This window comes from Gossypium hirsutum, chromosome A12 (assembly GCF_007990345.1).
Source record: "Gossypium hirsutum isolate 1008001.06 chromosome A12, Gossypium_hirsutum_v2.1, whole genome shotgun sequence".
NCBI lineage: Eukaryota > Viridiplantae > Streptophyta > Magnoliopsida > Malvales > Malvaceae > Gossypium > Gossypium hirsutum.
Window position 1 is genome coordinate 67,745,434 of NC_053435.1, and position 14,626 is coordinate 67,760,059.

Consider the following 14,626-nt stretch of genomic DNA (forward strand, 5'->3'; position numbering starts at 1 on the left):
TTCAGATTTTAGATCATGACGTGAAAGTTTTGAGGAAAAAGTCTATCCCATAGGTTAAAGTACTTTGGTGCAATCACAACTCAGATAAGGCCACGTGGGAACCTGAAGAGGCGATGCAACAACAGTACCCTCATCTGTTTTGACCAGGTAAATTTTGACGATGAAATTTTCTTTTAGGGGGTAGAGTTGTAACGCCCCAAATCTTAAATAATTATTTTGCATGGTTGTGACACAACTGTGTATCTGCTTCAGTGGTTAAGTGTTCTGAGAGGGGTCTAAGAAGTCACGGGTTCAAGCCTTGGCTTGTATAAAAATTTTGTTTCTTACTTGAATAAACCCTGTCTCTAGTCAGTAGGCTTCTTAATTAAATGTGGGTAAAACATGTTAGAAAAGGCATGCTGGTCTAGGCGATAGGGACGTGGAATGTTCCATGAGGTCTGAGGTTCGAGACTTGGTGATGCAAAAAGAGTGTTTATTTTGCTGCCTTTGCCGCATGGGTTATAGAAGTTGACCGAAACACTGCTGAGTGGAGTGCAGTTGAATGGGTGGTTGAGGAGATTATGGTGGAGAGATTGTAAGAGGAAAATTTGGGATGTGAAGTTGTGGAGGAGTTGTGCTGAATTTGAACTTTAGGCACTCAGAATTCGACTAGGGACAAGGATGATTCTTCCCTTCTAACTTTTGTGTTTTGGTTCTTTTCTTTCTCTCCTTGGTGCCGAAATTCTGCTCTTAGGTTTTTACTACTTTTCTTCCTTTTGTGTTTCTCTCTTTTTGGGACCGATTGTTACTAGAGATCCTTTGGGTTTTACTCGTTTTGGTCTATTCTCGATTTTTTTCCCTAAAATTCTTTTGGTTCACCGATTGCTTTATCCTCTCCTTCTCTCTTTTAGCTGTCCTCTATGGCCAAATGACCTTACTTCCTATCTCTCAATTCTTTTTGACAACTTCTTCCTCTACTACCGATCTCTCTTCTCTTCTTTTCTCCTCCCCCTCCTTTGATTCTTTCTGTATTAACAGATCCCCTCTCTTTTTCATATTGTTACCTTGACCGAATATTACTCATTCTTTCCCCCCTCTGTGTCGTTTCTTCTATGCTCTCTAATGACTTAGGTGGTAATACAATTATTCGGTTATGCTCTTTCTCTCCCTTTCTCCTTCTTTATTTTTTTAGTCTTGCACTCAACATCTTTTTATGCTGCCATTTTCTAATAGGGGGTAATTGTGCCATTGTTGCCTCTATCAAAATGAATGCTTCCGGCTTTCGTGTTGGGTGTAGGCCTACTGCTCCTTTCTATGAATCTTGGTTTTCCGTTTTTGGTAGGTCCATGCTCGACTTTTGCCCTTTCGGCCTTCTCTTTCTTTTCTCTCTCTGTTGTGCTAATCTTGTATCTAACACCTTCTCTTACTGCCGATTTGCTAGGAGTATTAAGTGATCAATCTTGGTCAGCAGTTTAAGTGGGCTAAGCCACCTTTATTCAATCAAGGCAAGTATTAATGATGTTTTGGGATAAGAGTTTAAAAAGGGGTTGTTAACCCAATTGTCAAATGATTAATAGAAGGTATTGAATGAATGTAGGTTTTGGTGCTCGTGGGCTATTCACACGTTTTAGTAAACAGGTGTGTGCAAAACACTGCCTCTACTCGTAAATCGAAAAAAGCCGAAATAAGATACCGTTGATTCTACACGGGTGTGCACTCAGTCGTGTGGTAATCCAAATGCATAAACATGGGCGTTTGATCGTAGAGGCCACCATGAGCGATTTCATGGGCTTAGGCCGTTTTGGGCCATATTGGGCTAAAATGGGCTATGTGGGCCCCACATGAGTAATCTACACTGACGTGTGGTGAATATTTGGCCAGACTATGTAATCCACATGGCCAATGCCATTTTTGGGCTAGGTGGGCCACACGGACGTGTGGGCCCACATGGGCTCGCATTATGGGCCCTAGGCCCATTTTTACTGTTTGACTGTTAAGGTTGCATGGGTCGCCCGAGATGAGTGTGGACCTACTGTGGGGTCGGTAAGCATACCTAGACCCCAAATTGATAAATGACTATTATGCCTTTGCAAGATGTATGACTGATTGAGCATGCCATTTTATATATATTGCATACATGCATGATATTATGATATGTTGCATGGGGATGGGTTTATTATGATTGGAGGAAGTGTACTGTACTGGCAGCTCTACTGCAAATACTGTTTAGTGCCACAACCAGTGCTATTTTGGAGTGTATGGATGGGTGGGTTGATTTTATCCCCACATGGAGTGTAGGGCTGGACGGAGTGGAGTGCAGAGGCTGGTTGGGTAGGATTTATGATTGCATATTTGTATTGTTATCGACACTGAAATGGGCTAAGGCCCACACTGATACTGATACTGTAAGGGGCTAAGGCCTAAATGAAGCTGAACTGTTACTGATACGGGCTTAGGGCCAAACTGTATTTGTTTACTGCATGATTAACTCTTTGTTTATAAAGGGATTACACACTGAGTTTTTGTAAACTCACCCTTTTGTTTATCTACGCAGGTAATCCCAAATCTTAGGCGGATCGGTGTTGTGGGGGACTCCAAGGTGGCCACACGACCGCACATGCTTCCATATTTGCCTTTAAATGTACAAGTAATTTAATTTGGGTATTTGTTTATGTAATAAGGCCTCTTTAAATTTTTAACTTTTACTTTCGGGTTTTATTTATTTTGATTCATATCTGTTAGTAGTAGGACGCGGGTTTTTAAAAAGATAAATGCTTTTCAAAACACCACGTTTACGCAACATATTTTAAAAGCTTCCGCAACAAACAATGTTTTAAAAAGTAATAACAATTTTAATATGATTAAAATTTTTCTAAACGACTTGAGTTTTAAATTAAACGAACATCTTTAAGATCACACAAAGAGGATAATTTGAGAATGGGTTTTTACAATATCGTACTTTGTGAAAAACACTTCAATGTGACATCGCCAGATTCAGCCATAACGTCTAGGTCGGGTTTGGGGTGTTACATTCAAGTTGGAGATCGAGTGTTTCTTAAAGTGTCACCGTGGAAAAAGGTTCTTCTATTTGGCCGTAATGGAAAGCTAGGTCCGCAATTTATCAGACTGTATGAGATCGTCGAAAGAACAGGGCCTGTAGCGTATCAACTAGCTTTACCATCAGTACTTGATAAGATTCATAATGTCTTTCACGTTTCTATGCTACATCGAAACAGATCCAATCCGGCACATGTGATTTCTTCGATAGATGTTGAGATACAGACTGATTTTACGTATAGCGAAGAACCGATCAGGATTTTAGCTCGTGAAATCAAAGAATTGAGAAATAACGCATAGCCCTAGTGAAGGTTCTTTGGCATAAACACTAGATCGAGGAAGCTACGTGGGAGCCCGAGGAAACAATGAGAAAATAGTACCCTAACCTATTCACTAGTAAGGTTTTCAGGGACGAAAATCCATAAGGGGGAGAGTTGTAACAACCTGTTTTTAGTTAAATCGGAGCAGTGGTTTTGGGGCCACAAATCCAAAGTCAAAATATTTATTTTATTATTATTTTAATGTTTATAGCATTATAGCATGTATGTGTGAAAATTTCATGAAAAAATTTTATCGTTTAAATGGTTAGTTTGAGAAAGAGGATTAGTTTGAGAAAAAGGACTAAATCGCGTAAAATGCAGAAGTATTATTTTATTAGCTAAAGGTGTCAAATAGCTATAGAAACTTAAAGTTATGGTCCTTATGTTGTAATTAGACCATTAAATTGGTGAGTGGACATATATGGACATGTTATAAATAGCTTTAAAGGTTATTTATTAAAGGTTAATATAGTAATTATAAAATAACTTAAGTTAAAAATGATAAAAACAATTTGCCTTCATCTTCATAAAACACCACCACTGAATTTAGGGCTGAAAAACACCATTTGAGAGCTTGGACATTCGGCTATGGTGTCTTGAACATGTAAGTCTATTTTTAGCTTCGTTTTTAATTATTTAGACGTTATTGAGATTGTTGCTTCGTAATGTAGCTAGCCCATACCCTAGATTTCAAAATTGTTAAAGATTTATCATGTTTTCATTATTGAATGCTTGAGTAATTTGATGAATTATGATAGATTTGGAAGGTTTAATGTTAGATTAATAGTTTTTGTAAACTTATTTTTAACAAAAATGTCAAAAGGGGATTAAACTGAGAAAATGTGAAATGTGGTGGTTAAAAGTGTGAATAAATTGAAAATATGGGCTAACATGGGAATGGGTAATATTCAACTAGCATGAAATTGTACTAAATTACATGAATTTGCAATTGTATATGATAAGGACTAAATTCTAAAAATGTAAAAGTTTAGGGGCAAATGTGTAAAATAGCCCTAAGATGTGTTTTGGACTAAATTGAATAAATAGTTGATTAAATAAGATAATTTTTATACTATATAGATCAAGATAAGTCAGGATTGGGATTAGATTGAGAAAAAGGGATTAGACGGGGGAAAAGAAAAAGTGAACGAATAGTCGATAATTTCCATCCGAGCAACTCGAGGTAAGTTCGTATAATTAGAATTGAACTTTTAAATACTTGTAATTATTTGAAATGAATGTATATAATTGAGTAATTGAACTACTTGAAATACAAATGCCTTATTGATATAGTGTGATGGTTATCGAGCCCAGTTTGAACTGTAGAAATTCGTAGGATACAAGTGACATGTCACTAGGGTTACCATTTAGGTTGAGATCTTGCATGTCTTGCGGACTCACCACATCTCGTATAAGCTTACCAATATATCAGCTCGTAAGAGCTTACTGTTTTCAGCTCATCAAAGTTTACCATTTCAGCTCAATAGAGCTTACTATCCATCAGCTTAGGAGGAGCTTACTGATCATAGCTCAAAAGAGCGAAAATGATAATAAATTGATGAGTTATTGATTTATATACGTAATGTTTATCACCCAAGTATCCCTTGAAATTCTAATAGGTTCAACGGGCATAAATTCTGTTAGTGGTTATGTGAAAAAGCTATGTGTTCAGATGAATTACTGTTATATGGATGAAGTACTGTTTAAATGGATGAGTTACTATTATCTAATGGATGATTACATGCACTTATGTGACTAACTTGTTGATGAATGCTTGTGTATAGGCATTTGGCATGTGAATTTGATATACTTTGTTTAATTATTTGATTATGTATAAATGGTAAGTTAAATTCTGAATTATACGGGCTTACTAAGTTATAAAGCTTACTCTATTTCTTTTCCATGTTTTATAAAGGTTTGATAGCTCACTCGATTAAGATAAGTCGGAGTTACGCATCACACTATCCAATTGCCGATCGGTACTTTTGAACTTATGGATATATGTAAATATAACATGTACAGGCTAGTTATAAAGATGATAGTTATGGTTACTTGAGCTAGTGATTTTGGTACATGTTGTGGTATAAGATAAAGCCATGTGATTTGGCTTAGCTTTATTTAATGTTTTGGAAGTGTATATGTATTTAATATGTATGTTTTGGCAAGTAGTAAATGGAATAGAAATATGCAATGTTGTCTTGATATGTGATAGGCATATGAATGGAAAATGATTGTAGTTGAATTGGTTTAATATGTGTATGAAATGTTATAGAGTGCCTGCCTATTGAGTTATAAAATGTTACAATTTGTGCTTGTGCAGGTATGTAAAAATAGGGTGGCAAAATGGCTTTGCAAATAGCCTATTTTTGTCCACATAGGCGGAGACACAGGCATGTGTCTCGACCGTGTGTGACACACGGTCATGTTACAATGTCGTGTGTCTCCTGGTGTTGAAATTAAAATCAAGTTAGTATACTCCACACGGCCTCACACACGGGCATGTGACTTGACCGTGTGGCATAAGTTAGTATACCTTACAGGTTTGGCAGGGCCTGGCACACGAGCGTGTGTAGCAACTTCGAAGGGCACATAGGCTAGACACACGGGCTTGTGGTTGGCCATGTGACCCAAGTCAGTTTGTACCCCCTGTTTTTACACAGCTAGTGACATGGGCGTGTGTCCTCTGTTTGAAGCAAAATTTTCTATGTTTCCCAAATTTGTTCTGAATTATCTATTTAGTTCCAAACTATTTCTAAAGCATGTTTTAGGTCTCGTAGGCTATTATAAGGGACAAATTGATTGAACTTTAATGATGATTGCATGAAATGATTGAATGCATGATAAAAGTACGTTTATTTGTATTGTAAGTCCAGTCATGCTCTGTAACCCTATTTTGATGTTGAATACGGGTGAGGGGTGTTACAATTCTCATACTCAATCATCTCTTTCATTTACCTATTAAACCATTCGAAATAGAAGTCAAATACTCAAGGTATCACATGATAAGTACCTATACCATGTCACGAAGCCAAATCAAGGTAACTTGTTCAAAGTACTAATATCATGGCCCGAAGCCAAATCAACCGATATGCATGGTCCAAAGCCAAATCAGTTTATCTCACACCTAAAGTGCTATATCATGGCCTGAAGCCAATATCAAAGTATCCCTAATGACATGTCACTAGTATTCTAAACTATTCCTAAGGTTCAATCGGGATTCCAACTGTCGAATTATCATTGAGTCATTTCCAAACTTGTCTGTACTCACATAATCACAATTTATGCTATATCAAAGATTATAGAATACGTTTGAAATAAAATTATAACATACGAACTTACTTCGGATGTGTAAACGACGAAATGAGTTGATTAGTCGATAACTTTATCTTTTCCCCGTTCCAAGTCCGTATTTCTCCTATCTTGATCTAAATATAATCAAAATTAACTTATTTAATCATCTCTCTATTCAATTTAGTCCAAAACACATTCTAAAACACATTTACACTTTTGCCCCTAATATTTCACAATTTTCACAATTTAGTCCTTATTTTATAAAATCACAAATTAATGAAATTCCAAATATACCCATACTAGCCTAATTATTATTATACCCTTAGGAGGCCATATTTTCATTTATTTCACATTTCAACCACAGTTTCAACATTTCTCAATTTAATCCCTATTTTGCATTTTCATTAAAAATCATTTAACAAAACTTGTATATCTATTAACAAGCATTCATAACCTATCAAGAAAATTTAAAATACACATGTATAACCTTTAACAATTTTGCAAAATAGCCCCTAGGCTAGCTAGTACTAGATGCAATGATCACAAAAACATAGAAATCATTAAAAACTGAGCAAAAATGGACTTGCAATTAGATCATGAAGTGGCCGAATGTTAAAACCCCAAATTTGGATTCTTTTATTCTTTAAAATCGGCTAGGTTGAAGATGAATAAGATTTTATGGCTTTGTTTTATTTTAATTAAACTTTAATTTCCAAATTACCTAAATAACCTTATTAATAAACCATTTCAACACCTAATAATGTGTCCATATAAGTCCAATCATGTTTCAAATGGTCAAATTATAACATAAGAACCTCTAAATTAATATTCCATAGCTATTAGACACATTTAACTAATAGAACATCATTTTTTGCACTATATATGATTTAGTCATTTTTATCAAATTGACCATTCAAACGATAAAATTTCTTAACTAAATTTTCACACAATCACTCAATCATGTTGTAAACATTAAAATAATAATAAAATAAATATTTTGACCTCGAATTTGAGGTCCTGAAACCACTGTTCTAATTTGACTAAAAACGGGTTGTTACATCTAGTGTGAGCATTATATGTGATGTGAGATTGAGACAACTTCGACTATATTTGTGGTACTTAGGGTGCAAGATTCCCAAGTATCCGATAGTATTCCGAATGGTTCAACGGGTAAATCAATGATGTGGATGAGTGTGTATTTGATACAAGGTGGCATAGGTATGTACATAAACCGTACAAGCATTGAATCGAAGAAACTTGTGAAATGTATAACTAAACTTGTGAATAGAAATTGTAGTAGGTTAATGGTTTAAATTGAGATATGTTATGATATGTTTCAATTGCTTAAATTGTGCATATTTGATAAGTTAAGTTTATTGCTATACGAACTTACTAAGCTTATAGCTTACTTTGTTTATTTTTCGTGTTTTAAGTGAATTCAAAGCTAGCTCAGATTGGGGGACCGTCAGAGACTTCATCACACTATCCAACTATCACTTGGTACCTTTGAACTTAAGCATCTTGGGTATATGGCATGTATAGGATTATGATCATTTTTTATATATAGTTTGGTAAGGAATTTAGCCATTTGAATTGACTTGTAAATGTCTAAAGTTTGGTTTTGTATATAGCCATGAGAGTTGGCTTATTTTGGTTGATTTGGTTGTGAATATAATTGTGCAAATGGCTCTTGTTATGTGCTTGATTTTGGATATGTGATGTTAGTTGGTATTAGTAATTAGGGGTGTTAAATGGTTGAGAATTGAATTTGGTATGTTTGTGAGATTAGGCTAAATGATGCATAGTTAAAAGTGATTGTATTGTTGATTTGAAATTATTAGTTTTTTGTATGATTTGAATGGCACATTGTGGTATTAATATGTTTGGTATTGGTTGGTATTGAAATGGTAAAAATTATGCTCGTTTAAGGTTGGTTGAATGTCTAATTATACCATGTTTTTAAGCCAATTGGATTGGTTTAGGTGTGTGCAAGTTTGGGTGGCAAAATGGCTTGGTAAATAGCTTATTTTTGTCCACATGGGCAAAGACAATAGCATGTGTATCCCCTAGTGTTAAATTAAAAATTAAGTCAACATACTCCACATGGCCCAACACACGGGCGTATGACTGGGCCGTGTCGCATAAGTCAGTATACCCTACAGGTTTGGCATGGCCTAGCACACAGCCTGGCACACGGCGCGTGTGTAGCCATTTTTAAGGCACATGGTCTAGTTACATGGGCATGTGTGTTAGCCGTGTGACCCAAGTCAAAGGGTTACACGGGGTTAGACACGGGCTGGGACACGGCCATGTGATCCCATTTCAAATATCCACACGGCCTGTGACATGGGCATGTCTTTGGCCGTGTGAGACACACGGCTGGGGCATACGGCCATGTGTCTCCTATAGTTTGAAAAAATTTCTAAGTTTCGTAAAATTTTTCTAAGTTTTCAATTTAGTCCTGAACCACCCCAAATGTATGTTTAGGGCCTCGTAGGCTTGTATTAGAGACAATGTGATTGAGTTTGAATAATGATTGCATGAAATTTGAAAATGTATGTGAAATGAATGTTTAATTGTTTTATAAGTTCGGTAATGCTTCGTAACCTTATTCTGGCATTGAATACGAGTGAGGAGTGTTATACTTATTGGTATCAGAGCTACGATTTAATCGATTCTCGGACTAATGTAGCATATGTGAGAGTCTAGCTATACATGCCATATATAACCTGTGATAGTGTGATATCTCCTAACAGTTTAAATCGTATTTTCGTATAGTAAATGGATCCCAGTCGAACTGTAGCTGATGATGTTGAAAGTAATGCGCTAGTCTCCATTCATGGAGCAGCGCAATCAGAGTCGAGACCCATATCGAGTAGCCAGGGAGGAGAGACTAAAGAAACCTTCTTCTAAATGATGAATAAGTGGTTTACAGAGTTTTTTCAAACAAATCCGGCTGCTCAGCAACCTCCACCCCCATCTGATCCCCAACCAATTCCCATAGCTTCTCATGATTTTGGATAACGAAAAGCCAACAGATAAAAAAATTCAGTTTCTGGTAGTTTTAGATAATTAAAGACGTAGCTGATATGGCCGAGGACAAGGGTGATGATTTGTTGCTCTCCACATAATCCGGTTGAAGGTGGAGTCGTGTGAGATGTCAAGCATGTGCCTGATTTATAGAATCTAGTTCCTTTTTTGGTTTTTGAGGCTCGAATGATTCGCAGAGTGTTTAGAAAAGGTTGGTCGCAAAGGGTTATAGTTAGGTGGAGAGAGTCGACATTTTCTCTTCTGTTGAGGTATTACTGGCCCTTGTTGCATTATACAACTTTGATTTGAAGATTAGGAGTCTTTCAGTTTCCAAGTTCGAGCATGGTTTAGACTTGGTTGACATTCTTCAAAATTCAAGTTTGGCCCGTGACAAAGCATGGAAAATGAGGAATGGTAAGTATGAGTCAAGGTGAAAATTTGGAAGGTGTGCCTTGCATTTATTAGACATTTTACAGGCACTTAGGAAGACACTCGACAATTTACCGAAAAAGAGATAAAAAAAAGGCGATGTCATGACAAAACCACAAACGAATGTGGCGGGGATGTCGTGACGAGCATGTATGAGACATCATAATGATTTCTCCAAGTTATGCAACCCATTTTAGACTTCAAACAAGACTGTTTCTCCCAGTTGGACTCTAATTATTTCAAGGATATTTTAGTATGATTAGAACTCTAATCTAAACCTATTTAAAAAGGCCATCCTTGTTTTGACATGTCAATTTGTGACAGCCCTAATTCGACCCTAGTCGGAATGTGGTTTCCGGACCATAAAACCGAGTCATAAAATTTATTTAAAATTTAGTTGCATATCCTTTATGTGTATTAGTGCATGTGTGAAAATTTGATGTTTTAATTTAGACTTATGAATGTGAATTTTTCTTGAAATGACTTAGTTGAGAGTTAGAAAACATGATAGGTAAATTGTAAGGACCAGATAACTACAAAGTGTGAAAGCTTGGGTTTGCATGTCAAAATACCCAAAAATTCAATAAGTGGCCAGCCAAGTGGTGATGACCCTCCACTAAGTTTAATTAATTATAATATTTGGCTAGAAAATGATTGAAATATTCAAAATAAAAATGATTTAATAAGAAAAATAGATGAATAAAGAAGAAATTCAAGGAGAGAGAGAGGGTGTTCATCTTCTTCTTCCTCCAAAAACCGAAACAAAAGAAAAGAAAAAGGAAAATTCTCATTAAGGCAATTCAGCACTACTTCTTGCTAGTAGGAGGTAAGTTTTGAAGTGTTAGTTAATTCTTCTTATATGTTTAAGTTAATTTGTAAATGTATTTTGGCAATATTAAGAAAAAATTCAAACTTTTATGGTGGTTGGGCACTAAGCCGTGTATCAAAGTACTAGAATTAGTAGTTGTTTTCATGTATTATTGGATAAATAGACGATAGAATGGGGTTAAATTTGTTGAATTAGTAATTGGATAATACTTATGTATTCGGCTATGTAACACCCCGAATTTGGGCCTAGAAGTATTGGGCCTTGAGTGTGAGTCCGTAAGGAGGTTTTATATAGGTATTTAATTGTGCAATGAAATGACACAATTAAATGTTTGCTTTAGTGGTTAATGGCTTTGAGAAGTGTTAGAGAAATCTTGGGTTCAAACTTGGGCTTTAGCAAAAATTTTGGTATTAAGTGAAAAAAACCTGGATGCTTGGATGAGGGTTTTTAAATTATTGTGTTAAATAAATGACACAAGGAAGCTTGTAGTCTAGTGGTTGTGGCGTCATTAAGGTTGTATGGGAGCCTGGGTTCAAGCCTTGGCTCTTGCAATTTATTTTGGGTTTTTTAAAGGGAACCTGGACTTTGGCCTTTAGACCTTATAATTAATTGGGGATAAAATATGACACAAAAAGCCTTGTGGCTTAGTGGCAAGTAGCGTGTGGAGCATTTAAAGGGAGGCATAGGTTTGAATCCCATGGTAAGCAAAGAGCATTTATTTTGCTAACAGGGGGCAGCAAGAGTTGGTGTTGAATTTAAACTCTAATGTTGGAGGGATCCCACATCAGGAAGCTAATATAAGAGTGGTTGCGAAGCTGGCTTTAAATAGAGGGAACCATAAGGAGAGTAAATGTACCTTTCTTGGCTGATCCCTTTCGCTGTATGGCGTGCTCGTTTGGGTTGGGCGTCGGCTAAGAGTGCTCGGAGCGTGGATTAACTCCAGTCTCCTATCAGGTGTGTATTTCTCACTACTCTAGCTGTAGGATGGCTACTTCGGGCAGCGATGGGTCGAAAGGGGCCATGTGGGCCCAATGGGCCTACGGGCCCAATTGGATAAGTTGTTTGATTGTGTAGTAAATATTAGACTAGGCTAGGTGAATCTCATATCTGTGGCTAGATTTGGGCTAAAAGGGCCACACGAGCGTGTGGGCCCATTTGGGCCGAGAATAGGCTTTAGGCCCATTCGTATTGTTATCCCTGTTTAGAATACTTTAGTTTACCAAATTACTGAAATACCCTCAACTTGTAAAATTACCAAAGTACCCCCGATTTACAGAATTACCGTTTTACCCCCGATTTACATAATTATCGTTTTACCCCCGATTTACATAATTACCGTTTTACCCTCGACTTACAGAATTACTGTTTTACCCTTGATTTACAGAATTATCGTTTTACCCTTGATTTATAGAATTATTGTTTTACCCTTGATTTACAAAATTACTGTTTTACCCTCGATTTACAAAATTACTAAAATACCCTAGTCTGTAAAATTACTAAAATACCCTTGGTTTGTAAAATTACAGAAATACCCTCAATTTGTAAAATTACCAAAATACCCCTAGTTTGTAAAATTACCAAAATACCACTGGTTTGTGAAATTATCGAAATACCCTCAATTTGTAAAATTACCAAAATACCCCTGATTTACAAAGTTACAGAAATACCCTTGACTTTCTAAAAATTATAGAAATACCATTGGTTTACAAAATTACTAAAATACCCTTGGTTTGTAGATTTACCAAAACACCCTTGTAGGATGAAATGACTAAAATACCCCTATTAGGTAAAAAGACCGTAAGGCCCCTATAGGGTAAAGAGACCGTAAAGCCCCTGTAGGGTAAAGTGACCGGAATACCCCTGTATGGTAAAATGACGAATATGCCCTTATGTTCCGTATGACTGATGTGCTTAGGATTTACATATATTGATATTGGATTAGTTAAGTTTGAGTGATAGGTGGTGGTTATCGTAGGGGATTGATTTTGGAAACGTTTCAACTTCAACTCGTAACAGGTGTGTACTAACCCTCGTAATAGCTTAGATTAATATTTGCTGAAAAGCCGAAAGCTTCATATTTTAGTGATTCGGAATTAATATTTAGATCTATTTTCTACGCACGTTTAAGTTGGATTCACAACGGATATGGGGTAGGAAGGTATTTGGAACGTTCTTCAACGAGTAGATCTCTTGGTAAGTATTCGAACCTTCTTTCCATTTGTATCTTGTGGTTTAAGAAAAGCTGAAAACCCCTCTGTCGACTAAGGTTAAAAGGGTTTTTGGTGTTATTTGGTTTGTTGGTGCTAGTGAGGATTAAAGGCTACCGATCGAGGAGTGTGTGAAAAGCTTGGATCATCGGAGAGACTAAATCTAGTCATCAACTTCGGCAAAGGTATGAACCCAAGGGCCATTGTGGATGGTGGCCGAATGTGTAAGTGATGATAATAGGTAGTTTTCGATTTGGTTTAATATTAACATGGTCTAATCTATAAGTGGTTGATTATAGGAGAAATCGCATAGGAGATCTCGTCAAGGAATATCGCAAATCAGGTGTGTAACGAACCCTTTTTCATAGCTTAAAGCAATAAATGCCGAAAAGCCGAAATGCCGAAATTCTGGCATTTCGAGGACTTGTGAGCAAGCGGACGCTCACTAGTTAGTTAGAATCGATGAGATGATGATTGGGAACAATGGAAACGGTAAGGACGTGTTTTTGGCGTTCACGGTAAGTTGGGCCTCGAGGGGTTGAAATAGGGCCCAATAGGCTTTCGAGCCCATTTGGGTAAAATTAGTAGAAAATGAAAATCTGTTAAATTGCATGTTAAGACTGTTAATACTGTTATGGATATAGGCTAAATGGGTCTAGATGATGAAATTGGCTAAGTAGGGCCCATTAGGGGTTGTAGGCCCAATAACTCGATTTTGCTAAAAATGGGCCAAAATCACTGTTTGTACCCATGAATTGTTAGTAACCGTTGATGAACATGGAAACCCTAATTTTTGGTAAAATTACAAGATTACCCTTATAACATGAAAATGACCGTTTTGCCCCTAGGTAAAAGTGACCATTATACCCCTAGGGTTTATATATGAACTTAATGCATGGGATTTTGATAAACATGATATGTATGATATGCACATGACATGTATGATATGCACATGATATGTATGATATGCACATGAGATGTTCATAAATGCATTGGGTTGGGTTTTTATATGGATGGAAGAAGTGCAAAAGGGCTTATGCCCTAGTTATTAAAGGGCTTATGCCCCAGTTATCAAAAGGGCTTATGCCCTAGTTATCAAAAGGGCTTACGCCCCAATTATTAAAGGGCTTATGCCCCAGTTATTAAAAGGGATTTTGCCCCAGTTATTAAAAGGGGCTAGGCCTCCAGATATATGATAAAGCAGCTATGCTGCCAATGGAAAGTTATGGCGGGGTGCATCGAGTTAATCCCCACATGGTGTGCTGGTTGGTACGGGTGGAGAGTAGCGGATGGTGGGTTGAGTAGTCTCCCCAAATGGGCTTGCATTCTTTCATTGACATTATATGTGATATTGAAATGGGCCTATGGGCCATACCGTTTACAGTAAAGGCTTCGGCCCAGTGTTATGAAATATGAAATATGAAAAGGGCTATGGCCTAGTACATGTTTGAGATTGGATTTGGGCTTAGACCCAACAGGCTGTC